This window comes from Nicotiana tomentosiformis, chromosome 3 (assembly GCF_000390325.3).
Source record: "Nicotiana tomentosiformis chromosome 3, ASM39032v3, whole genome shotgun sequence".
NCBI lineage: Eukaryota > Viridiplantae > Streptophyta > Magnoliopsida > Solanales > Solanaceae > Nicotiana > Nicotiana tomentosiformis.
This window is the reverse complement of record NC_090814.1, coordinates 13,424,485-13,452,053: the sequence shown is the minus strand read 5'-3', so window position 1 is coordinate 13,452,053 and position 27,569 is coordinate 13,424,485. Positions and strand designations below refer to the sequence as shown.

The window sequence follows — 27,569 nt, the reverse complement described above, 5'->3', positions numbered from 1 at the left end:
TAGGTTTTGACATCATGAACTTGATGGGATTATCCTTAGAAACAAGAAGGACAATATGAGCTTGAAAGTAGTGCTTCAACTTTTGAATTGAGAAGACTAGCGCCAAACATAATTTTTAAATTGGCGAATAATTCAGCTCGTTTGGTGTCATCATCCTGCTTAAGTAGTAAATGGAGTTTTCTTTCCCTTCCATATTTTCTTGGGCCAATAGCGCTCCAACAGACCTTTCTTGTGCTGAAATGTATAGTATCAGCAACTTTCCAAGCATAGGGGTTGCCAAAACTGGAGGCTTCATCAAGTAGGATTTAATGCTCTCAAAGGCATTGCTACACGCTTGTGAGCACCTAATTTTTGACTATATTTGAGTTTTTCATCACTTTTTAGTATGTAAATATATTTTAAGTTTAATCTACATATTTTAACTCTTATTTATCCTTTTATATATATTACTTAAGAAAATTGAAAACAATAATAAATTAAAAAAAAGAATCACATTTTTTACTATAGGTTTTATCTTCATTTGCAAAAAAAAAAAAAAGTTTTAAAAAAATTATTTTTAACATCTGTATTAATTTAATTTCTAAGTTAGATGCTTTAATAAATAAGATATTAAGTATGTAGTAATTTTACCTTGCTATTTTTTTAGTTTAGTAGGAGTATGTTTTTTTTCTCTTCTTTTTCTTAGTTATTATCAAAAAAAGAAAATCAACCAAAAAAAAGTGAGCAAATGAGATTATGCCACCTCAACACAAAATGACAAAGTTTCATAACAAAGTTTGATTCCTTTTTATCCAAAATGCTCATGGCATCACATGGGCATTTTGGCCGTTTCAGTTTTTTGAAAAAATATTCTATCCACACTCCTTCATTTTATCCCCATATATTCACCCCACATGATAAAAAAGGACGGAGGGACCACACAGAAAAATAGAGAACATCATCCGCCGATTTTTTTTCATCGCTATTGAAGAGATTTGCTCTTTCCCAGGTTCACCTCTCCCTTTTTCTATCTTGTTTATGGTTATTTATGATGAATATAAGCATTGGAAGAGGCATTTTAAGATTGGTTAATGTTTGGTTGATTCATATTGGTTTGGTTTATGGCTTTCAGTTATTGTCTTCCATAATTTCTTTTAGTAAATTTTCTGTGATGGAGTTTGGATGAATTCAAAATGTGTTAGGTCCTCTGTTTGTTATTTTGCTCTTTTAATTTCGAACTTGAGTGTCTAAGCTTAGTAATCTCATAAGACCTTGTATAGATTTGATTTCCTGTTTTTGAGACCTTGGAAATACTAGTGTAAATGGGGTTGTTAATTGATGCTAGCTTCAATTGAATAATATCCGAACATCTTAGTTTGCTTTAGGCGCGACTAATAAATTATCGTGATTATGGGTACGGTTCCCGTGGCATAGTCATGATACGTAATCCCCAATTCGGGTGTGCATTTCATCTGACCCGACTATAACTTCGAATAATAATAAAAATAAACATATCGTAAATTGCGGGTGCATTTCATGTGGCGCGGTTTACAATGTGTATCAAAATGACAAGTGTACGACATCGTGACTTGTTCCAAAAATAATTTCATAAATAATTAAAAGCGGTTAAAAAGTAAAATGCACAATAGGTTTAAAACAGGTAATAAATCAGATAATTAAGCCAAGTATTAATAGTTAAGCAACCGTGCTAAAACCACGGAACTCGGGAGTGCCTCACACCTTCTCCCGGATTAACAGAATTCCTTACTCGGTCTTCTGTGTTCGCAGACCATAAATAAGAGTCAATTTCCTCGATTTGGAATTTAAAATAAACCGGTGACTTGGGACACCATAAATTATTCCAAGTGGCGACTCTGAAATAAATAAATAATCCCATTTCGATTAATGTTACTTTAATTGGAAAAACTCTCTATCATACCCCTTCGGGAAAAAGGAGGTGTGACAACGCTTAGTCCCATTTGAAAGGGACACCTTTCTTCATAAGGCGACTGAATGCTTGGCACCTCCCAGCTAGATTTTATATGACTCTCCTAAGATACGCTAACTTTCCTTGCAAACCTTTTCAATTCGTGAATATCCCGAGGCTCAGGAATTTTCTAGATAACATCTACTTTGGCTTGATCAATTTCAATCCCTCGATGTCGAAAAATGAAACCAAGAAACTTTCCGGAAGTAACTCCAAAGGTGTATTTCAATGGATTCATCCTAAGTTGGTACCTCCGGAGCAACTCAAACACCATTCTCAAGTCTTTCAAGTGGTCGCCCTTCTCTCTTGATTTTACCACTAAGTCGTCAATATAGCATTCAACATTCTTGTGGAGAAGATCGTCAAAAATATTCTGCATAGCCCTTTGGTAAGTAGCACCAGCGTTCTTCAAGCCAAAAGGCATTACCTTGTAGCAATAAATACCCTTGGGGGTGCGGAATGCAGTAAGCTTTTCATCTTTTGGTGCCATGCGAATTTGGTTATAGCCCGATGAACTGTCCATGAAAGACATTTCCTCGTAACAAGTAGTAGCATCGATCATCAGCTCTGGAATAGGGAGTAAGAATTCATCTTTGGGACATGTATTGTTGAGATCCCTGAAGTCAATGCATAATCAAATCTGGCCATTCTTCTTCCTTACAGGAACAATACTTGAAACCCATGTTGGGTATTTAACTTCCCAGATAAATCTAGCTTCAATGAGTTTGTTAACTTCGGTTTCGATCAAAGGAACCAAGTCCGGCCTAAAGCGCCTTTGAGCTTGCTTAACAGGACGAGCACCATTCTTGACTACAAGGTGATGGACTACTACTTTAGGGTCCAAGCCAGGCATTTCTTTGTAACTCCAAGAAAGACATCCCTAAACTTCTTGAGTAACTCAATATAAGTGCTTTCTTCATCAACTTCTTGTAAAGCACTTAGGTAGGTGGGTCTTGGTTTTTCATTAGTTCCAAGGTTAACTTCTTTTCAGGTATCAATCGTTGCCTTCACCCCTTCTTCAAGTTTCGGCGGAGCATCTTTTGCATCTTCATCTTCTTGAGGGTCCCCATCGTTGAAGGATATGTGATAACACGGTGAAACATCGTCCAATCTCTCGTCATCCTCCATTAGAGATAAAACACCATGCTCGCCTTATGCAGTAACATGATACGAAGAACCTATACTTTCTTCGTCTTCATCATGTTCTTTAGTGTAGACCACAGTGTATGACTTCATCTTCAGTACCTCATCACACGAAACCATGACTTTTATTTGTCGTTTCATTCTAGAAGGAACCACACTTGGGAAATCTTTAGAGATCTTCTGAATTTTGGGCAAAGCGACTATTTTTGTATTTCGATAATTTCTCTAGAACTTATTCCCCTTCTTTAATGGACCCAATCTCTCAAATACAGAAGTTCTCAGAGTTGATTTTCCAAGTCGATCAAACACAGAAGGCCTGTTAGAAGCAGCAGATTCGTCTTCTACAGTGATATAATTGTTGCTCGAACTTCTTATGGAGATTCGCATTGGTGACGGTTGCTTGTATCCCAAACCTTCACGTGGTTGCCTCGTCGCATCTTCTGATGGGAGCTTCCCTAACTTTGACGGCTCATTATGATTGTATCCAGCTTTTGCATATAGCCTATAAGCATTAGGATCAAAACCTTCATCTGTTCGCTTTGTAGGAAGTGCCACATTCTGCAAACGATTTTGGGCTACAAACCAGCAAGTGGCTTTGAGGACAACTTTATTGCCTTAATTCATTTTACTGAAAGAGTTAACTCCTTTAGCATGTTAGTTTGGATATTAGATTATTCGCCTTCTTCTTTATTTCTTTTAGGGACATATTGGAGTGCATGACTTACTTTCTTGCCATAAGACATAATATCCCCTCTATGAGATTTATTCGCGTTGAGTTGTACCTCCACAGTAATAGCTTTGGCTCTACCAGCAATCACCCCAGCTCTTTTAGTTGTGGGCTCGTCATTCTTACTTTTCATGTTATCATCAGTTTTTAGCTCCTTCACAATGCGGTTCTTCAAATAGAACTTTGCATCGGCGAAGTGTGACTCCGCCTCGGTGAATGGCTCATCATCAGCAACTATTTTCTTCTTGACTTCACCCTTGTAGTACTTCAAACATTGATGGTAGGTAGATGGAACCACTTTATTCTCATGTATCCAAGGCCTTTTGAGCAAGACGTTGTATGAAGTCTTTGCATCGATCACATGCAGCCATGCACTTGATTGCATATCTTCAATAGTGATTCCCAACCTGATCGCACCTATGGCTCTTTGCCCCCCTTGGTTGAATCCTTGGATCATCACATGACTTTCTGAGAGTTCGTTCATGATAATACAAAGTTCTTTCACAGTGCGAATTGGCAAAATATTCACTGAGAATCCTCTGTTCGATTTACCCTTTCATCACACATATAGACAACCAGGTACAATGGGCGGTTATGAAAAGTGTCACCTAGCAGAAGATCGTCATTTGTGAACGTGACTTTTTCCTCGCAAGCATTAACTTCTTGAGAAGTGGACTCGTTGAGCTTTTCCGAAGATGGTGCCAATGGTAGGTCATCACTCTTTTCTTTCCCTTCGTCTGTATGGCAACAAGAGGCATCGATACCCCCATGAGAAATCTTCATGCGGAACCAACTTGGTAAAAACTCCTCCAAGCTCACTGGATTTCGTGGCTTTTGAGAGTGGTGCACCTCCACTTTTGCTTTCTTTAAGTGCTTAACCGGATTCCATCTCCTTGGTCTTTTTACCATCATTTTCCTTGTTGGTTGTTCTACTGATTCTTTTCATGGGCTCCTTTTGTGGCGCCTACGATGAGTCACCAACGTCCAACCTTCATCGTCATTAGGTTGATTGACTTCAACTTTATTGTTCTCCACTAATTTTCCATCTTTACTTTCTTTAAAACAATATAATTCATCTAGACTAAATGAGCCAAAGGTGATAGAGACTTGGTTTGCACTTGCTTTCTCATCTTGAAGACAAAGGTGATAGAGACGGGCCAAGTCCATAAATTTGTCCTTGAAGATAAAGCACTTCTCCATAGGGTGGCTCACAAGTCGATGGTATTTGCAGTAATTTGGGTCATTTGTTTTCCCAGCTTCATTTGGTCGCTTCATCTCCGGAAGCTCAATGAGATTTAACTCGAGGAGTTCTTTAAAAATAGCAGGCACATCAGAATCCAGAAATGGGTATTCTTTCTCTTGCATTTCTTTTAGAGTCAACTTTTCACTTGGCTTATCTTGAAAAGGAGTGGATTTCATACTCTGCTTCTTGCTCACCTTCGTCGTGAACTTTACAGGTGATGTATTGACATTCATAGCTTCTTTGCTTTCAGGCTTGGGTACGAACTTGCCCCACTTCCTGACTTCTTGCTTGTCATTCCCCTTTGCGAGGTTCATAGATGGACAGCCTTTTGTTTCCAGCAGAGGCCATGCTAAATTCCATGTCATGGGCACGAGTTACAAGTTCTTCAAATGTGCTAGGCTTGATACCTTGCAAGATGTAGTGCAATCCCCAATGCAGGCCTTGGATACACATCTCTATGCCCGAAGCTTCACTAAGCATGTCTTTGCAGTTGAAGCTTGCATTCCTCCAATGATTGATAAAGTCGATAACTGGTTCACCCTTTCATTGTCGAGTATTTGTAAGTTCTATCATACTCACAGTACATCTCGTGCTATAAAAACGATTAAAGAATTCTTGCTCTAGTTGATCCCAGCTATCAATAGATCCAGCATCGAGGTCTGTGTACCAATCAAAAGCATTTTCTTTTAATGAGCGGACAAACTGCTTGACGAGGTAATCACCATAAGTCCCAGCATTGTTGCATGTCTCGACAAAGTGCGCCACATGTTGCTTTGGATTTTCTTTGCCATCAAACTGTTGAAATTTTGGAGGTTGATAGCTAGCAGGCATCTTCAACATATTGATCCTTGAAGTGTACGACTTTGCGTAGGTAAAGGAGGACCTAGAAGCGACTTCATATTTGTTTTTTATAATCCCTTCAATAAACTCCTTTAGTTGATTGATTGGAATCATCCCTTCGAAGAGACTGGAATTTCCTTAGTGGATGCAACTTGTCGTGGGGGAGGATCAATCTCTTGAACTTCTGGGAGATTGCTAGGTTAATGGGTGGATTCTACTTCCATCAAGATTCCCACCCTATCTGTTAGCTTGTCGATTCTAGCATCTTGATTTTACATGCACTTGGTCAAGCCAGCGATTGCTCCCGTCAAGTTTGCCAACTGCTCCTCCACAGATGAAGTGTTTGTCATCATGGCTTGCATGATTATCGTGGACGATGGAGAGTAGTATGGATTTTCACACAGATTGATCCATGATTGGATCACGCTATGTGGTGTAAGTAGGGAGGATCCATCACTTGAAGCATCATCTTCTTCCTTCATAGCAGAGTGCTTGGATCTAGAGAGGTCAAGCAGAGCAAGAGTTTTCTTGATCTTTTCAGCAACATCGCTTCCTCCTGCGGGTGCGTTTGTGAAAGATCTTGCTCCTTTTGAGGATGAAGATCCGAAAATAGGGGTTGATGCGGACGGCACTTGGGGTGCTTGTTGTCCTAATGAGCTTTCTTTACTCCTCGTAACTGGTCCAAAGCTTCCAAAGGTAACATCGAGGATGCTTTTCACATCAGCATAGAACCTGGAATTAGCAGCCTTGGTGGAAGTTGAACCGGAGTTGATTTTCTTTGAAGCCATTTCAATGTTCTTGAACTTTGGTGATTGAAAAGTTGAGATGAGAGGTAGAGATTGTCCCACTGGGCGTGCCAGAATTTGTAGACAATAAATTGCGTCGAGAAAATAAAATAAAGTCGAAAAATATTACAACAATCGTAGTATTTTATTTCAAATATTTGAGTGTATAATCTCTATGAATCCTCTAAATATTCTTTCCAATAGTAAATAAATTCAAGGGCTTTTGAGCTTGATCTTGAATCTATATTTGTTTTCACGAACGATGATCTTGAATTCAACTAGCACGAACTTTGATTTAAACTCGTACTCCTTGAATCTTGACTTATTCTTCGTTCTTGAGCTTGGAGTTCTTCATTCTTGAGTTTGAACTTGATTTCTTGAACTTGAACTTGATTGCTTGAAGCTTGAAACTTGTAGAGAAACTTGCGGCATTTGATCCACGAGCTCTTTCTTGCTATAACTTCTGGTGTATTTTTTGGGTTATGAAGACCCCTATTTATAGTTGTGGGAGGAAAGTGTTATGATAAGAACAAACTCTTTCTGACCAATCAGATTGAAGAGTGACAAGGCCGCATTTGATTGGCCAGAACATGTCACTTGCACATGTGGCACGGTTTCATTGGCCTTCTAATGTGACTTGGCATGCCTTGTCATTTTGACACATGGCATGATCCTATTGGCTCTTCCGTTTGACTTGGCGCGCCACGTCATTTGACACATGGCATTGGGCCTCTAGGAAGATGACATCTTGGGCCTAATGAAGTGTGCTCATCACTTGTAGCCTAATTAAATGGGCTAGGCCAATCAATATTTATTGGACTTAAGTAATTAATCCAATCATATTAACCCATAATATTAATTCAGACTAATACATTTAAATATAGTCCAAATTAAATTCAATAAACTTTGCATGCCTACAATATGTAACATATATATATATATATATATATATATATATATATATATATATATATATATATATATATATATATTTTGCTAGCGAATATAATTGAGAAGTTTACTAGCCAATTTTGCATTTTGCTCTATCATTTTGGGTTGGAACAAGCTTGGGCCTACCCCTCGTGCGATGGGCTCCAAATTAGGAAGAAATTTTCGAGTAGAAATGACAGGCAGCTACTCTAAAGGACTGTTATTTTGGAATTGGCAAGTGCGTCCTGGATTTTAGTTTTTCAGTTTAATTTTTCAGGACAAATGTTCTGAATTGTCCTGAATTAAGACTTTTAGTTTATATATTTAGGACGTAATAAGTAATGACTAATATCTAAATAACATCCCGGAGAATGACTATCTGTGCACTTAACCCGAAATCCAACTTTAATGCTTTTATAGTTTCATATATTGGATGTGCCATATTTAATTACTCTCTGATTTGTGAACGTTGACATATCTAGTTCTTAGACTTAGATCCATACCATCCCATACCTGAAGAAAGAGGATCGGAAGACGATACTTAATTCATTTCTTTAATAATTATTTCCCTTTTATGGAATCAAGAACATTCAAGAATAAAAGATATTAATGATATAATAATTAATGATCAGTGAATAGGGGTGCTTATCAGGCGGAGAGGGCGGATAATTACGCTTAACGGTTTGGCTTAACGGTTATCGGATTATAAATACAGTAATCCGCTAGCTATCCAATAAGACAACAGGTAGATTGGTATCGGATTAACAATTATCAAACATTTTGAAGAATCTTCAGGACTACTCATACACGTATTAACCAAGTTCAGAAATCAATCAAACATTCATTCTTTTCAAGTCAAAAAAAGACATTCGTTCTTCTACAAAAGCAGATTTTAAAAAAGGATATAAAACCAGACAATCCAGTCAAGTACTTCTAGTTCATTGCACTACAATATGAACATTGATCAATTCCACAAAACTCATCAATCATCCTCCTATTCATCTAACAAAAGTATTTGAACATATAATGGCCACCAGCTGTCCACACTTGCTAAGTTGCATGACAAAGAATTGTCCGAGAAAGGATCATCATACTTCAGCCCCCTTAGTAATAACCTTTCATTTGAATTCCTCTTCCGTCTGTTCTGCGAGGGAAGATGTCCAACTGATACAAGTCTTGGCATTTTCCATCTAATATATAATGCATTCTTAAGTACATATGGTAGATAGAAATCGACATCAAGCCTATTTTGGTCAAACAAAGTGTAAATACATAAGGGTTTCAATAGTACTTTATATATATAGGTGTAAAAGTGTAAATATAAAAATTGTTAACGGGTTAACGGTTTACCCGATAAGAAAATTGAGTAATCCACCCCCAAACCGTTAAGCCGTTAATTATAAAATCTCAATCCGTTCACCATTCATTACTCCGATAATCCGATACCAATAAGCCAATAAGTCATCGGTTCGATTCGGTTAACGGTTTCGATTCGATTTTGAACAACCCTATCAGTGAACGAATTTATTTAAATATTTTAATATGCAAATGCATATCATAATTACAAACACAAAAATGTGCGTGTACGTATGTATATAGGGAATGGTGTGTATGTGTGCATGATTTATAACTTCTAATTATAAATCATGCCATATCGCTAGGAAATAGTTAAATGGGTAAGCACTTAGAATGAGGGTGTTAATCGGACCGGATCGGCCCACTAACAACCCGGTTTGACTCGGTTCAGCCCGGGTACGTCCGGTTCGGTAAGGGATGGGACGGGTTGGCTAGGGTGGGGGCTTGTGCCGGACGAGGTCGGGCCTTTTTTGGCTACCGGTGCACCAAAACCCGGCTAGCCCGCTAACCCTTCCAGCCAGGTCCAGCCCGATTTATGTTGTAATTTTATTTTATTTTTAAATTCTGAACGGTCATTATTTACCGTTGGGAAACAGCCATTTTTTGTACTTTTAGCCATTTCGACCTATCCCCTTACTAAAATAGCCCCTACACCCCCTAATAATTGATAAATTACATTCTTAGCCTTCTAATAACTATAAATAGCCCCCCTCTTCTTCATTTTTTCAAAACTTGGTCTCTTATTCTACTCTAATTCTCTCTCAATTCCCTTTTGATTATTGAATTACTTATTGCTCTCAAGTTCTCAATTAATTAATATTTTAAATTTTATCAATTATTTACGGTAGCCACTATAAAATTATAATTATCAAGTGAAGTGTGGTTATAATTTTTGTTAGGTTCAAGTTAAATCATCCCCCGTGCTTCTAGAGTGCGTTCACATATTTGGAAACACTTTGAGGTGGTATAAAAAATAAAAAAGTTCTCAAAGTAGACTGCAAGAATTGTGGTCGAGTCTTTAATGTTCATCGAAAGTGGGAGGGCACAACTGGTTTAAGGAGGCATATCAAGGGTTGTCTTGTGCGTCCTTCAGGAATTCGTGTTTAAGTTGATTTGATAGAATTTGGGTTATTTTGAATTTGTTATACTTATTTAAGTTTAATGTGTTAGTTTATAAGACAAGTTAATTTGAAGTATTATTATGCAATAAAAATATGAAATGAAAGCCTTTGAAGTTTGATCCTTACATATTGGCCTTATTAAATAATTTTATGTACCCACTTAATTTCAATTTTTAAATTTTAAAATTTAAATTTTAAATTTAAAACTTTAAACTTTAAAAGTTTAATTTTATGCCTTAAAATACATATTTTATCATTTAAAAGTTTGCAAACACTTAAGTAACAATTACATTGAACAAGAAAACATAATACACTAAACAAAATTAACCCGTCCCGGTCCGGACCCGATAAGCCCGAACCCGAATGGGCCCACCAAAATCAGCCCGGATCCCAGCCCGCCCCAATAACCGGACGGGCTATTTTTTCCCATGTCCAGACCGTCCGGTAAACACCCATAACTTAGAATTAAGCTTACGTTGTCTTCAAAAATAATTATAACCGACTGACCATTACCAACTCTACTAAATTTAGGTAATTTGGTGAAATAGGAGCGACTAGTTCTTAATTACTACTTCTTCGGTTCACTTTTAGTTGTTCACTTGAGATTTTGTACTCCCTCTTAGAAAAAATAAAGAAAGTATAAATTTTATAATTTTACCCATAATAATGATAGTGTTTTCAAAAGTCTTTGGAAATAATTTGGGGAATAAGTAGTTAATGATAGGGGTAAAACAGAAAAAACGATTGTCTTTCTCTTAATGGACAAGTAAAAGTGAAAATACATTTTTAGTATAGTGGACAAGTAAAAGTGAATGAAGAAAGTATAAGCTTAGGGATAATATTAATTAATAACGGCATGTCACAACTGTCGCTCCCCTTTTTCTCACGAAAGCGGGTTTCGACATGTGATAATTCTCTTAAGCGGAAACTAAAAGAGAAGAGTCGCCACCTTACGATTTTTAAGGTACGTTAAGGCACATATTTGTAAATAACTCTATTTAATTAGTCTACATCACCAAAGATCGGGTAAGGGCTCAAATTACCTCAAAGATAAGGTGTTAGGCACTCTACGAGGTCCACAAATATGGGTCTCGGTCGACGTTTATACTATGTGGGATTATCGAATTATAATTGTCCTATGTGATCATATATGTGAGGAAAGACAAGGAATTTAAAGGTTTTAAAGGTTCTATTATGAACAAGTGTAAAGAGAATTGGACAATAATTAAACTATATAGATAATAGCGAACAAGTCTTTAGAGGTTACAAGGTACAACTTAATTGTTCCAAGTTCAAGAGACGAAGTGCAAACAATAAACATATAAAGGAGGAGGGGTTCTAAGTTTTTTAGCCTAAAGGATCACCCCGTGTAACATAAATAATACTTCGCAACTCCCTTAGGGTAGGGGTAGCTCATATTATTCAGCGGGTATAGACTATCATCTCCTGCTACCCGATTACAATGTTAAGGTTGTTTATTTAAAGCGCTCTAATTCAATTGTATATCGTCTCCTATGCGTGCACTACCCATCCCATGCCTATTGTCACGACCCAATTCTCCCTCCGTAAGACGTCGTGACAGCACCTAGTCTCTACGACTAGGTAAGCCTAACAAAAAGCAGAAATATCAAAAATAAAAGCAAAACTTAACAACTAACGGCAACACATAACTAAATAACTGGTAACAATGCCGCTCGGCATTTATAATAAGCAACACTCTAGTAATACACAGTATTTCCAAAACCCGGAACATCATAAGCCACAAGCTACAGAAGGAAACTAGTATCTCTATACACCAGAGTCTAATAAAAGAAGTACGTAAGGTAAATGACATAGGAGAGAATAGAGGGGGACTCCGATGTCTACGGACGCGGTAAACGTACCTTGAAGTCTACGTACAACAGCAAGCACTCTCAGCTAGTAGCGGGGCTGATAAGAAGTACCTGAATCTGCATACAAACATGTGTAGAAGAGTAACATGAGTACACCACAACGGTACCATGTAAGTGACAAGCCTTACCTCGGTAGAGTAGTGATGAGGTAAGGTCCGGGCCCTACTAGGATATACTAACAAGACAGATGATATAGTAAAAATGAAGCAAAACAGAGAATTTAACCAAAATAATTCACATAGAAATAACAACACATCACAATGAGATAACAACAGGGGTTCTCCCGAGATACCGTCTCGTAGTCCCAAAAGTAAATATGCGAAGAGATCTCCCGAGGTACCGCCTCGTAGTCTCAAAGGTAAATATTCAGGGAGAAATCCCGAGGTACCGTCTCGTAGTCTCAAAATTAAATATGCAGGGAGAACTCCCGAGGTACCGCCTCGTAGTCTCAAAAGTAAACACACAGCTCAACCGATAAATACAATAGTTAACAGCAAGAATTCTACAGTTAAGACTGATAAAGATCAAGGAAGAACAGGATCTTAACTAGGCATGCTGCACAGAGTTCAAATAAGCAGTTAAAGCACGTAGACATGCGATATTAGGCTACACAGGATAACTACGCATGTTGTTATTACTCAATTAAGATGAAAACAGTTGCTACTTAGTAAAGGTCGGGTTTTACAACAAATAGCATGTGTACGCACTCGTCACCTCATGTACACGATGCTCACATATCATAACAGTACCAAATCCTTAGGGAATTTCTGCCACACAAGGTTAGGCAAGCCACTTACCTCGAACCAAGCTCATTCAATCAGTAAGAATGCCATTTTCTTGATTTTTCGACACTGAATGGCCCAAATCTAGCCAAAAATAATTACATATCATAAATACAACTATAATAGACTAATCTAATTAATGAAATCAAGACTTTAACAAAAATTTCGAAATTCGTCCAAAAAAGTCGACTTGAGCCCACATCTCGGAATCGGGTAAAAGTCACAAAATACGAACACACAATCAACCACAAGTTAACGCGTACCAAAATTATCAAAATCCGAATCAAAACTCAAAAATATATTTGAAGAACTTTCCAACTTTTCCCCAAATTTCTCAACCAAATTCCTTAATTAAATGATGAATTCAACTATAGATTAATGGAGTATAACCATAAATGAGTTAGGAATCGTTACCTAATAGCTTTCTCTGAAAACCCCTTGAATTATCGCCTCAATCCGAGCTCTCAAAGACCCAAAATTTAAAATGGAATAAAACCCTTGAACTTAGCCTTTTCTGCCTAGCGATTTCGCTTCTGCGGGTCCAGTCGCACCTGCGATGCCGCACCTACGGAAATTCCATCATAGGTGCGGACTTGACTTAAGTCTCCTGGGTCCGCATCTACGAGAGGAGAGCGCACATGCGGATGCGCTCCTGCGACCAAGGAGCTGCACATGCGGCCTCATCACTCCTGCGCACATTCCCACCGCAGAAACGAGGCCGCTTCTGAGTAAATCTTTACGCACCTGCAAACCCATCCTGGGCTGCCCAAATTCGCCTCTGCGATCCTCCATTCGCACATGCTTGTCCGCACCTGCGGCCAACCCCACCGCAAGTGCGATGACACCAGAAGTTGAAACATTTCAGCAGCTACACAAGTCCAAATTTCGATCCATTAAGCATCTGAAACTCATCTGAAGCCCCTGGGACCTCAACCAAACATACCAACAAGTTCTAAAACACCATACGAACCTAGTCGAGCCCTCAAATCACATCAAACAACTCTAAAAATACAAATCACTCTCCAATTCAAACTTAAGGAGTTTTGAAACTTCAAACTTCTACAACCGATGCCGGAACCTATCAAATCATGTCCAATTGACCTCAAATTTTGCACACAAGTCATACTCAACATTACGGACCTATTCCAACTTCTGGAATCGGAATCGGACCCCGATATCAAAATGTCCACTTTCGGTCAAACTTCCCAAAAAATCGATTTTTGCCATTTCAAGCCTAAATCAGCTACAGACCTCCAATTTACATTCCGGACACGCTCCTAAGTCCAAAATCACCCAACAGAGCCAACCGAACCGACAGAACTCCATTCCGGAGTTGTCTTCACACAGTTCTAACTATAGTAAAAAATCCTAGAACTTAAGCTTTCGTTTTCGGGACTAAATATCCCAAAACACTCCGAAACTAAAAACGGAACCTCCCAACAAGTCACATAAGCAGAAAAAGATACGAGAAAAGCAGTAAATAGGGAATTAGGGTCATTACTCTCAAAACAACAGGCCGGGTCAATACACCTATGGTCCAGGAGGATTTGGACATACTATTTTGGTGGTTCTAGACTTCACTTAGGGTGCTCAAAATAATAAAAACTAGGTGCACATTCAAAACATATAGGACTTCACATAAATACAATCAAGGGTTCAAGTTAGCCTCAACACATAATGTCATGACCTGAAATTCTCACCTTCGGGACCGTGATGGCGCCTAACATTTCACTTGCTAGGGAAGTCAACATTAGAATAATCTTAACTATTTTTAAATAAATTAAATTAAACGGAAGTCAATTGCTGAAATAAAGTGTGGAAGACCATAACTACCGAATCATCAAAATACATCCCCGCATCTGGTGGCACAAGTGCACGAGCTACTAGATTAATACAAATAAAGGTATGAATAAAAATCAAGTTGTTTGAAAGATAATACACAACTAAGATAAGATTAAAGGGGACTTCAAAATTGCGGACGTTGTGCAGTTATACCTCAAGTCTCCTTTGGGTAGCTGTATCCGAGAAACTCTATGGTATGCCACTGGGACCAACTCCAAATTCTGCACAAGAAGTACAGAGTGTAGTATGAGTACAACTAACCCCATGTACTCTGTAAGTATCGAGCCTAACCTCGATGAAGTAGTGACGAGGCTATGACAAGACACGTACATAAACAACTTGTACAAGTATATACAAATACGAAGCAACAGTAACACAATAAATAACAATTTATAAATTTGGGAGGGAACATGCGAAGGGGGATGATATAATAATTTCATCAGAAGAAGTGTCACGTAGCAGCCAATTAATTCATCAACAATAAAATGAGCAGCTGATAATATGAAAATGGCACGGCACCACTCTTCGTGCTTTTACTCTCATTCTTCCCATAAATTGATAAATAAATAATAAGATTGGCACATCATCACCCTTCGTGATTTAGCTCTCTTTCTTGCCATGAATTGATAAATAAATAATAATAATTGGTACGACATCACCCTTCGTGCTTTAACTCTCTTCTGGCACGGCATCACCCTCGTACTTTTACACTCAATGAAAATGGCACGCATCACCCTTCGTGATTTTACACTCTTTCTCACCATGACAAGGAATATAAATGGCACGGCATCACCCTTCGTGCTTTTACACTCTTCGACAATATTCAACAATAATTAAATTAACAATAATGTCATGAATAATGATCAAATAATCAATAATAAACTTAGGATGGAATATCTTAATTAAATAGGCAATTAATCAAAATGAACAAATTCCTCCAGCATGCTTTGACTCAACCACAACTCATAAGTACTTGCCACCTCACATATATGTTGTACCCACACATTAAATCAAGTAGAAAATAGACAAACAAGTCATACTCCCTCAAGTCAAGGCTAACCACGACACTTACCTCAATTTGCAACCAACTCAAGATTCCAATAAACCTTTGGCTCGTGAATTGGTGTCTGAATGCCTCAAATATAGTCACAAATAATTCAATATACTCAACATGAATTATTGAAATAAATTCTATATGAAAATACTAAATTTTCCAATTAAAATCCGAAATTTAACTCAAAAATCGCTCGTGGGGAACACGTCTCGGAACCCGACAAAAGTTACAAAATGAGAACTCACATTCAACCACGAGTCCAACCATACAAATTTTATCAAATTCCGACAACAACTCGACCTTCAAATCCCCAAATCTTATTTTCAAATCCCTAGCCCCAAATCCTCGAATTCACCTCAAAAATACGTAATCTAGTAGGAATAATCGATGATAATTCAATATTATTGACTAACAATGATGACAAGTGACTTACCTCAAGTTTTACCGTGAATTCTCGCTCAAAAATTGCCTCAACCCGTGTTGGAAATTTCCAAAATGACAAAAATGTCGGAACCCTCTGTTTTTGTAATCTGTCCAGTGCTTTCGCACCTGCGGACATTTAACCGCATCCACTTCTACGGACTCGCTTCTACGATGAAGCGTCCTCTTTTGCGACGAGGCTGCCCATTCCCCTTTTCCACTTCTGTGATGGATGTGCCGCTTCTGCAGTCGCGCTTCAGCGAGGAATCATCTACTTCTGCGATGCCAGGCTCTCTTCTGCGATGCCAGGCTCGCTTCTGCGAGCTCTCACCTGCGAGCCAATTTTCGCAGGTGCGATTGCATCAGTAGGCAGCAGCAAGTTTCAATTGTTCACCATCTGAAAACTCACCTGAGGCCCACGGGACCTCAATCAAATACACTAGCAAGTCCTAAAATATCATACAAACTTAGTAGAGCCACAAATCACATCAAACAACGGTAAAACACGAATTATACCCCGATTCAAACCTAATTAAACTAAAAAATTCCAACTTCTATTATGGATGCCCGAAACCTATCAAATCAAGTCCGATTGACCTCAAATTTTAAATACAAGTCATAAATGACATAACAGACCTATAAAAATTTTCAGAATTGGATTCCGACCCCTATATCAATGAAAGACAATTTGTGGTCAAACATTTGAAATCTTTAAGCTTTTAAGCATCAAATTTTCAATAAATGGCGATAACTCAAGCTAGGGACCTCCAAATTAAATTCTGGGCATACGCCCAAGTCCCAATTTACGATACGGACCTACCAAAACTGTCAAAACACTGATTCGATTTGCTCAAAATGTTGACCAAAGTCAACTTAAGTGAGTTTTAAAGTTCCATTTCACATTTTAATCAATTTGTTTTTTCACATAACAACTTTCCAGAAAGATTTATAGACTGCGCAAGCAAGTCGAGGAAACCTGAATGGTGCTATTTGAGGTTTTAGAACACAAAAAATTATTAATTTTAAAGATGACCTATAGGGTCATCCCATTCTCCACCTCTAAAACAAAAGTTCGTCCTCGAACGGAATTAGAAAAGTACCTGGGCTGGTGAAAAGGTGTGGATATCTACTTCGCATGAACGACTCGGACTCCCAAGTAGCTGCCTCAATCGACTGACCTCTCCATTGCACCCGAACTGAAGGATAACTCTTAGACCTCAACTATCGGACATGTTGGGCTAGAATAGCTACTGACTCATCCTCATAAGTCAAATCCTTGTCCAATTGGACTGAGCTGAGATCTAACACATGGGACGGATCACCATGATATTTTTGGAGCGTAGACACATGGAACACCGGATGAACTGTTGATAAACTAGGTGGTAATGCAAGCTTGTAGGCTACTTTACTCACCCTTTCAAGAATTTTGAAGGGTTCAATATATCTAGGACTCAACTTGCCCTTCTTTCCGAATCTCATTACACCTTTTATAGGTGAAACCCGGAGTAATACACTTTCTCCTGCCATGAATGCAACGTCACAAACTTTACGGTCGGCATAACTCTTTTGCCTAGACTGAGCAGTGCGAAGTCGATCCTGAATAATCTTGACCTTATCCAAGGCATCTTGTACCAAATCGGTACCCAGCAACCGAGCCTCTCCCGGTTCAAACCAGCCAACTGGCGAATGACATCGCCTCCCGTATAATGCTTCATATAGAGCCATCTGAATGCTCGACTTCCAATATCTGAATAATGCGCTCGGACTGTCCGTCCGTCTATGGATGAAATGATGTACTCAACTCAACCCGTGTGCCTAACTCACATTGTACAGCCCTCCAGAATTGCGAGGTGAATTTTGTACCTCGATAAGAAATGATAGACACGGGCACACCGTGAAAGCGGACAATCTCGCGGATGTATATCTCTGCTAACAAGAATAGGTAACTACTACTGGAATGAAGTGGGCTGACCTAGTCAACATGTCCACAATGACCCATAATGCATCGAACTATCTCTGAGTCCGTGGAAGTCTAAAAACAAAATCCATAGTGATATGTTCCCACTTTCACTCAGGAATTTCTAACTTCTGAAGCAAACCACTAGGTCGCTGATGCTCGTACTTGACTTGCTGACAATTTAAACACCGAAATACATATGCAACTATATCCTTCTTCATTCTCCTCCACCAATAATGATCCCGCAAATCTTAATACATTTTGGCGGTACCTGGATGAATAGAATACCGGGAACTGTGGACCTTTTCAAGAATTAATTCACGAAGCCCATCCATACTAGGCACACAAATACGACCATGCATCCGCAAAACTCCATCTTCCCCCTCAGTAACCTGCTTGGCACCACCGTGTCGCACCGTGTCCTTAAGGACAAGCAAATGAGGATCGTCATACTGTCGCTCTCTGATACGCTCATATAAAGAAGACCGAGCTACTGTGCAAGCTAGAACCCGACTGGGCTCTGAAATATCTAACCTCACGAATTGATTGGCCAAAGTCTGAACATCTGCAGCTAACGGCCTCTCACCAACCGGAATATACGCAAGACTTCCCATACTCACAGCCTTTCTACTCAAAGCATCGACCACCACATTGGCCTTTCCGGGGTGATACAAAATGGTGATATCATAGTATTTCAACAAATCCAACCATCTTCTCTGCCTCAAATTGAGATCTTTTTGTTTGAGCAGATATTGTAGGCTACGATGATCAATAAATACCTCACACGAGATACCGCAAAGCTAATGCCTCAAAATCTTCAGTGCATGAACAATGGCTACCAATTCTATGTCATGAACAGGACAATTCTTCTCGTGAACTTTTACCTGCCGCGACGCATATGCAATTACCCTTCCATCTTGCATCAATACTGCACCAAGCCCAACGCGAGATGCATCACAATACACCGTATAATATCTTGAACCTATGGGTGATACCAACACAGGCGTTGTAGTCAATGAGGTCTTGAGCTTCTGAAAGCTCAACTCACACTCGTCTGACCATCTAAATGAGGCACCTTTCTGGGTCAATTTGGTCAATGGAGATGCTATAGTCGAAAATCCCTCCATAAATCGGCGATAATATCCTGCCAAACCCAGGAAACTCTGGATCTCTATAGATGAAGTAGGTCTAGGCCAATTCTGAACTGCCTCAATCTTTATAGGATCCACTTTTATGCCTTCAGTCGATACTACATGCCCCAAAAAGGCAACTGAGTCTAACCAAAACTCGCATTTCGAAAATTTGGCATATAACTGATTATTTTTCAAAGTCTGAAGCACAATCCGAAGATGTTGCCCATGCTCCTCTCGACTGCTATGAGTAAATCAAGATATCATCAATGAATACAAACACAAAAGAATCCAAATAGGGCTTTAATACCCGATTCATCACATCTATAAATGTCGCTGGGGCATTTGTCAGCCCAAATAATATCACTAGGAATTCGTAATGCACATACCGAGTCCGAAAAGTTATCTTAGGGACATCGGATGCCCTAATCTTCAACGGATGGTAACCATAACTCAAATCAATCTTTGAAAATACCTTGGCACCTTGAAGCTAATCGAATAAGTCCTCAATTCTCGACAACGGATACTTGTTCTTGATAGTGACCTTGTTCAACTGCCAATAATCTATACACATTCTCATCGACCCATCTTTCTTCTTCACGGATAACATGGGCGCACCCCAGAGCGAGACACAAGGTCTAACGAAGCCCTTATCAAGCAATTCTTATAATTATTCTTTTTATTCCTTCAACTCTAGTCGGGCCATACGGTATGGTGTAATAGAAATGGGTTGGGTTCCCAGAGCCAAATCAATACATAAGTCGATATCTCTGTCGGGTGGCATCCCTGGTAAATATGCAGGAAATACATCCGGAAACTCATAGACAACTGGGACCGAATCCATAGAAGGAACATCCGCACTAGAGTCGCGAATATGAGCCAAATAAGCTAGACAATCTTTCTCGACCATACATCGAGCCTTCAGATAAGAGATAACCCTACTGGTAGAATGGCCAGGAATCCCTTTCCACTCTAATTGAGGCAACCCCGGCATGGCTAAGGTCACCGTTTTGGCGTGACAATCCAATATATCATGATAAGGTGGCATCCAATCCATACCCAAGATGACATCAGAATCTACCATATCAAGAAGTAAAAGATACACGCTAGTCTCAAGACTCCCAATAGTAACCACACACGAACGATAGACATGATCTACCACAACAGAATCTCCCACCGGTGTGGACACACACAGAGAACCACCCAGAGAATCACGAGGCACAACCAGATATGAAAAAAAATAGGAGGACGCATAGGAATAAGTAGATCCTGGATCAAATAGAACTGAAGCATCTCCATGGCAAATTGGAACAATACAGGTGATCACGACATCGGATAACTCGGCCTCATGCCAAGTTGGAAAAGCATAAAATGGGGTTGGGCCCTACCACTTTGAATCGCGTCCCTGGGACGGCCTCTAACTAGCTGGCCTCCACCTCTAACGACCTGACCTCTACCTCTAGCTGTCTGACCCCTGCCCCTAGCTGGTTGGGCAGGTGGCGAAACAGCTGGTGCTGGAATCATAGCATGAGAACCCTGTTGATGCATGTTGCCCTGAGACCTAGGGCAAAATCTAGCAATGTTCCTCGGATCATCACAAGTATAACAGGATCTCGGCTGTTGTGACTGCTGACCCTAGAACTGGCCATGTCGACTTGGATAACCACTCTGATGACTCCGGATCGGAGGTGAACTAATAGGAGATGGTGGTGCACTGTAAGCTAGCTGGTCAGAATGAGACACATGAGGGTCGTGACCACCTGAAGCACTGTGGGATCCCTAGAGCACTGAATGAAACGGCTTGGAAGGATGGCCTCCACCAAAATTACCCCTGCCTCCAGACGAGGCACCACAGAATCAACCGAACTGACGAGGCCTCTTATCAGACCCCTGCCATCTCTCTTGTGCAAGAACCATCTAGATCCTCCTAGCAACATTAGTAGTCGCCTGAAAGGGAATCTCACTTTCGGTCTCCTTGGCCATCTAAAGGTTGATAGGGTGAGTGAGTCCATCAATAAACCTCTTCACTCTCTCTCCCTCAGTAGGAAGTAAAAGGAGAGCATGACGGGCTTGATCCACAAAACGGGGCTCGTACTGAGTAACAGTCATACTGCCCTACTGGAGACGCTCAAATTGCATGCGGTAATCCTCTCTCAATATGATAGGGAGGAACTTCTCTATAAATACCCATGCGAACTGCTCCCAAGTCAGTGCAGGCGACCCAGCTGTTCTGGTCAACATAAAATCTCTCCACCACCTCTTGGCGGAACCCGTCATCTGAAATACAGCAAAATCGACCCCATTGGTCTCAACTATACCTATGTTCCGCAGCACCTCATGGAAGCGGTCAAGATAATCCCATGGGTCCTCAGAAGGTGTACCACTGAAGTGAACTCGAAATAGCCTAATAAACTTGTCCAATCTCAATAAAGCCTCAGAAGATATGGCGGGTCTATCACTGGCATGTGCCGCAACACTTGGCTGAACTACCCCAACTGGCGGGACTGCTGGAGCGTGATACTGGGAGCCATCTGCTCTGGAGCGGGAGTAGTGGGAGTCTGTGCTCATCCCCCAGCCTGTGAGACAGCTGGTGCCACTGGAAATGTAGCATTCTGGGCCACTAAAACTGGAGTAGCTATGAATCCTTCTGGGACCTGAAACTGGCCCAACGGGTGCAGTCTAAACTGGAACCTCCTCCTGAAGATCCACCTGAGGCTCCACTACGGGTGTTGCTTCTTGAGCTCTGCCTCTGCCTCTGGCATGACCTCGGCCTCGACCTCTACCCCTGGTCATAGTTGCCACCTGGGGCTCTAGCCTCTGTCTGTCGTTAGATGTATTACGTCTTCTCGCCATCTGCGAGAGAATAAGAATAGAATGGTTCAATCAACGATGATAGAATAAAATCACACGACAGAATAAGAAAGAAGTAATATTGTTCCTAAACTTCATAGCCTCTGGATGATAAGTACAGACGTCTCCGTACCGATCCTTCAGACTCTACTAATCTTGCTCGTGAGTTGTGAGACCTAAGTAACCTAGTGCTCTCATACCAACTTGTCACGACCCAAAATTCCCACCTTCGAAACCGTGATGGCGCCTAATATTTCACTTGCTAGGCAAGCCAACGTTAGAATAAACGTAACCATTTTTAAACAAATTAAATTAAACAGAAGTCAATTACTGAAATAAAGTACGGAAGACCATAACTACCGAATCATCAAAATACATCTCCGAATCTGGTGTCACAAGTGCACGAGCTACTAGAATAATACAAATAAAGGTCTGAATAAAATTCAAGTAGTTTGAAAGATAATACACTGCTAAGATAAGATAGAAGGGGACTTCATAACTGCGGACGATGTGTAGTTATACCTCAAGTCTCCTCTGAGTAGCTAAATCTGAGCAAGTGTATGGTACGCCGCTGGGACCAACTCCAAAATCTGCACAAGAAGTGCAGAGTGTAGTATGAGTACAACCGACCCCATGTACTCCGTAAGTGTCGAGCCTAACCTCGACGAAATAGTGACGAGGCTATGACAAGACACGTACGTAAACAACTTGTACAAGTATATACAAATACGAATCAATAATAACACAATAAATAACAATTTATAAATTTGGGAGGGAACATGCGAAGGGGGATGATATAATAATTTCAGAAGGAGAAGTGTCACGTAGCAGCCAATTAATTCATCAACAATAAAATGAGCAGCTGCTAATATAAAAATGGCACGACACCATTATTCGTGCTTTTACTCTCATTCTTCCCATAAATTGATAAATAAATAATAAGATTGGCACGGCATCACCCTTCGTGCTTTAGCTCTCTTTCTTGCCATGAATTGATAAATAATTGGTACGGCATCACCCTTCGTGCTTTAACTCTCTTCTGGCACGGCATCACCCTTCGTGTTTTTACATTCTTTGAAAATGGCACGACATCACCCTTCGTGCTTTTTCACTCTTTCTCACCATGACAAGGATAATCATACTATATTAAATATTACTCCTATTATGATTTTGTACAAAATTGTAATTTTTTATTCTAATAAATGGTACCGTATTAGATATAAATATCGTATAATAAAATAGAATCATCCGATTAAAAATCCAAAAAGTCATCTCTATTAATAAACAATCATTTCTTTCCTAAAGAGAACCCAATGGCCACATTATAAACTATGTTTGTCCAACGGGACGGGACAAAATTAACGGGACGAGATGGGACGACATTTAGCTAGGACGGTGGCGGGACGGGACAAAACGGGACGGGACAAACGGGACGAAACGGTAGGCCCATCCCGTCCCTCTAACAAACGGGATGAGACGGGACGGGACGGGTTCGCGAGCCTTAAGTGCCGTTTTTAAAAAAAAAAAATATTTAAGCATTAAGTTTGGCAACGACTATTTTTTTTACAATGACTAAGTTTTTAAAGTTTGCAACGGCTAGTTTTTTTTACTTATTTAATTTAAAAATTAAACAAAAATTAGAAAACTAAGTAAAGAATTATAAAATATTAAAGCAAAAGACTTGTAATGAAATATTCTAGTAATTATAAATTTATAATAGAGTTATAGTTTATTTAAAATAATTTTAAGTCATTAAGTAACTAAGTAAGAGTGTAAGACAATTCATACAAAACATTCAACGCTTAGAGCCTTTTATTTTATTAATATAACTTTCAAATCTCACATACAAATATAATTCTTTTGAAGAGCACCTAATCCACGCAGCCACCTTCCAGGAAGGGTTCTGTTTGAACTAGGCCTCTTAGTAGCCAATTACAAATTATCATACTAATATTTGTAAGCTCCTATATAACTTCGTTGTAACTTATCTTTAATTTCTCTCAGAAATTGTTCTGGAATTGGCAATGTTGCGGGACTAGTGGGTGTTTCATCTAATTTTTCTTCCTCATTTTCTTCATCCTTATTTTCTTCGTCCTCAATAAAAATATCATTGCCAAATTGTCTATGTAAAGTTTCATGATCTAGTTGTTCTCTGAAATTAATATTATAACATGTGGAGTTGGTAAAATGAAGTTTCATCAACATGAGTCATTTCATTTATATGTTTTCTAATTCTAGGAGAAGGGCTAGGATTAGGACTAGGATTAGGATTACTACTACTTTCACCTTTACTACTTTTTTTACTAGTTTTTTTAAATATGCCAAATACATTCTTAGGTGCCATAATTTAAATACGAAATTAAATTTAAAAAGTTAACACAAAAATTAAAAACACAAATGAAATACGAAAATAGAACACGTAAAGTAAATACAAAAATTAACCCAAAAATAAAGAAGGATGCGGGACGGGACGGGACGGGACGAAGCGGGATAGGCGGGACAGGACGGGACGAAATAAGACGGGTTAAACGGGACGAAATGGCCATCACGTCTCATCCCGTGTCCCGTTTAACATGGACCCATCCCGTTTATAACTAAATGGGATGGGATGAGACGGGACGGGATGGGATGGGACAGGACGCGGGATGGGCCGGCCCATCCCGTTGGACAGCCTAATATAAACAACCGTTTCTTCCTTAAAAGAAACTTCAAGTTTTTCCACAAATGAAAGCATTGTTTGTCTTCCATACACCACTTTGCACTTGTTTATTATCATGCAAGTCAAATCAATATTTTGAACTGAATAAGTTTCTCATATTTGCCATCGTTCCTAGCTTTTGTCGATCTCTATTGGTCCCTACTTTCTCTCCTTTTTTTGTTTTGTTATTGTTACTGTACTAATGTTATGTCTTAACTTTGCAGCACCAATATCTGATGACATAAAAATTCTTGCTTTTTGCAGGTAATATGTCTCTGAAATAATGGTGGTGATCGATAATTTTTTCCTTTCTTATTTTGTTTTCTCTTTTTCGTTTTTTCTGAAAACGTTTAAGCGGCACATCTTATGAACTAACAAACATAATTTTTCCTGTTTGTTCTTTGTTTTTCTTATTTTTCATTTACCATTTCTTTTAAATTTCAAAAGTGTCTAGATATTGTTACTAATAGATACTATTTGCAATAACAAATATTATTTTTGAAACAATACTATGACGGCAAATTCAATGATTCATTCTATTAAGTCTTTAAAATTTGACAAAATGTCTCCAATTGAACAACATTAAATATCATATGTGAAATAATAATATTATGGTAAATTTCATGATTCATTGTACCTAAGTCTCTAAATTTCCTTATTTCTCCAAACATAATTTTCATTTCCCTTATATCAATTTCTCGACTTTCCATCCAAGAGTCTGTTAATATACTTACTAATAATTCTGTTCAGAATAATATTTAATATCTATGAATAAAAGTTATACAGGAATGGAAGGCGAGAGGACTGAGATAAGACCAAAAGCCTCCAATTATGAGGAACATTAAATCAAAATAAAATCACTAATAAATATAGTATTTACAATAATTAGTAATCCATTGTTTATAACAACCTTTAAATAGGAAGGGACGCTAGACGACTTATGTTACATTTTTCTCTACAAAATGAATGTTAGCTTATCCTTCCCCAATTTAGAGGGTCGTTAATCAAGAACTCTGTTATTTATAAATGTACAAGAAATCATGCGATGCATTTATTCAAATTAATTTTTCCATTGTTCATATGTATTTTTTTTTATATATTTATTTGATATTCAATTATCATATTTACTTATTTTAAATATATATTGTGAAACGGTGTCTGTGTGAATGGAGTATATTGCAAAGAGTACAAAAATATATTCAAATAAATAATTGAGTTTTGAAACCGTACCTAAAATCGTAAAAGAGACATTTCATGACGATAACAATAATTGTGATAATGCAAGGGAGTCTCTTCCATTACCAATCATTAATTCACTCTTAAAAGCATGAAGTTCAAAAATAAGTGCTGTTAATCTAACCTTGAAAAAAAATAAAAAGACTACTATAATAATCTTATCACTGAGGTTGAATAATGGGAATTACAAAGAGTCAAGTCTCTCGAGGCACTTCATTTTGGTTTGATAGTGAGTTATATATCTAAACTTGAGAGCAAATGAAAAGATTATTTCTATAATCTCATAATTTATGTTGAATTAATGGAATTAGAAAGAGTCATGTGGCCTTCTCATAATTTTAACATTTATAATGTTGAATGTGCAATCTAGCTAGAGAAGCACTTTTTAAGGCTATATATAGTAGCTATAGGATTTACCAAACTTCGGAACTAATTTGGTTTCAATTGGATAAATGACTTAGTGCCATGGCTTTCTTAACACTAATAATTAAAAGAAATATATCGCTTAAACTAATTATTATCATATTCTTTTCCAGAAACTATATTGGTATGATAGAAAGAACTTACAGCCACAATTTAAAAGTGTGGTGTTTGGGACCGGCCTATAGAGTACAATTTTTATTAGCACCCATAAGTTCAGTGATAAAGCTAAATTAAATACAGTTATTTGTTTCTCTCTTCTTTTTCTTCCACATATGAAGAAATTACTCACTCTCATTTATCATTTTGAACTTGTATTTTTTCCTTTCAGATTTGAACTTAATCATCAGGCACATGTTTTAATAATATTTATGCAATTTAAAAAGTTTGTACTTATTGATATGGAATACACGTGCAACGCACGTGTCCAGAAACTAGTATAAATAATATAAATGGCACGGCATCGCCCTTCATGCTTTTACACTCTTCCACAATATTCAACAAAAACTAAATTAATAATAATTTCATCAATAATGATCAAATAATCAATAATAAACTTAAGATGGAATATCTTAATTAAATAGGCAATTAACCAAAATAAACAAATTTCTCCAGCATGCTTTGACTCAACCACAACGCATAAGTACTCGTCACCTCACATATACGTTGTACCCGCACATTAAATCAAGTAGCAAATAGAGAAACAAGTCTTACTCCCTCAAGTCAAGGTTAACTACGACATTTACCTCGATTTGCAACCAACTCAAGATTTCAATAAACCTTTTGTCACGACCCAAAATCTAACTAGCCGTGATGGCACCTAACCTCACCCGCTAGGTAAGCCAAATAACACAATTCGATTCAATTAATATTTAACTGACTCTAATACACTCCCCAAGGACAGGTAGTACAAATCATGAGCTTCTAAGATTCAGAATTTACAAAGCTGGTGTGAAATAAAAATATGTCATATGTTTGAATTATACATGAACAGATTAAAATTCTAAAGCTACCATGAACAAGTGGCAGCAATAATTGGGACGCATGTACATCTTCAGATCCAGCTCTCGCCGTACGCAGCTACATCAGCATCCGAAATCTGCACGCAAGGTGCAGAAGTGTTGTATGAGTACAACCAACCCCATGTACTCAATAAGTAATAAGGCTAACCTTTGCG

The 27,569-nt window shown here is 38.5% G+C and overlaps 1 long non-coding RNA gene across 1 annotated transcript; it reads left to right on the top strand.

Annotated features, from left to right (window-relative positions):
- The first annotated feature begins 856 nt into the window (after positions 1 to 856).
- LOC117275861 (uncharacterized) lies at positions 857 to 25,248 on the top strand. Its single transcript, XR_004506087.2, has 2 exons — positions 857 to 988; positions 25,001 to 25,248. It is a non-coding gene; the product is annotated as an uncharacterized lncRNA (long non-coding RNA).
- The last annotated feature ends 2,321 nt before the right edge of the window (positions 25,249 to 27,569 follow it).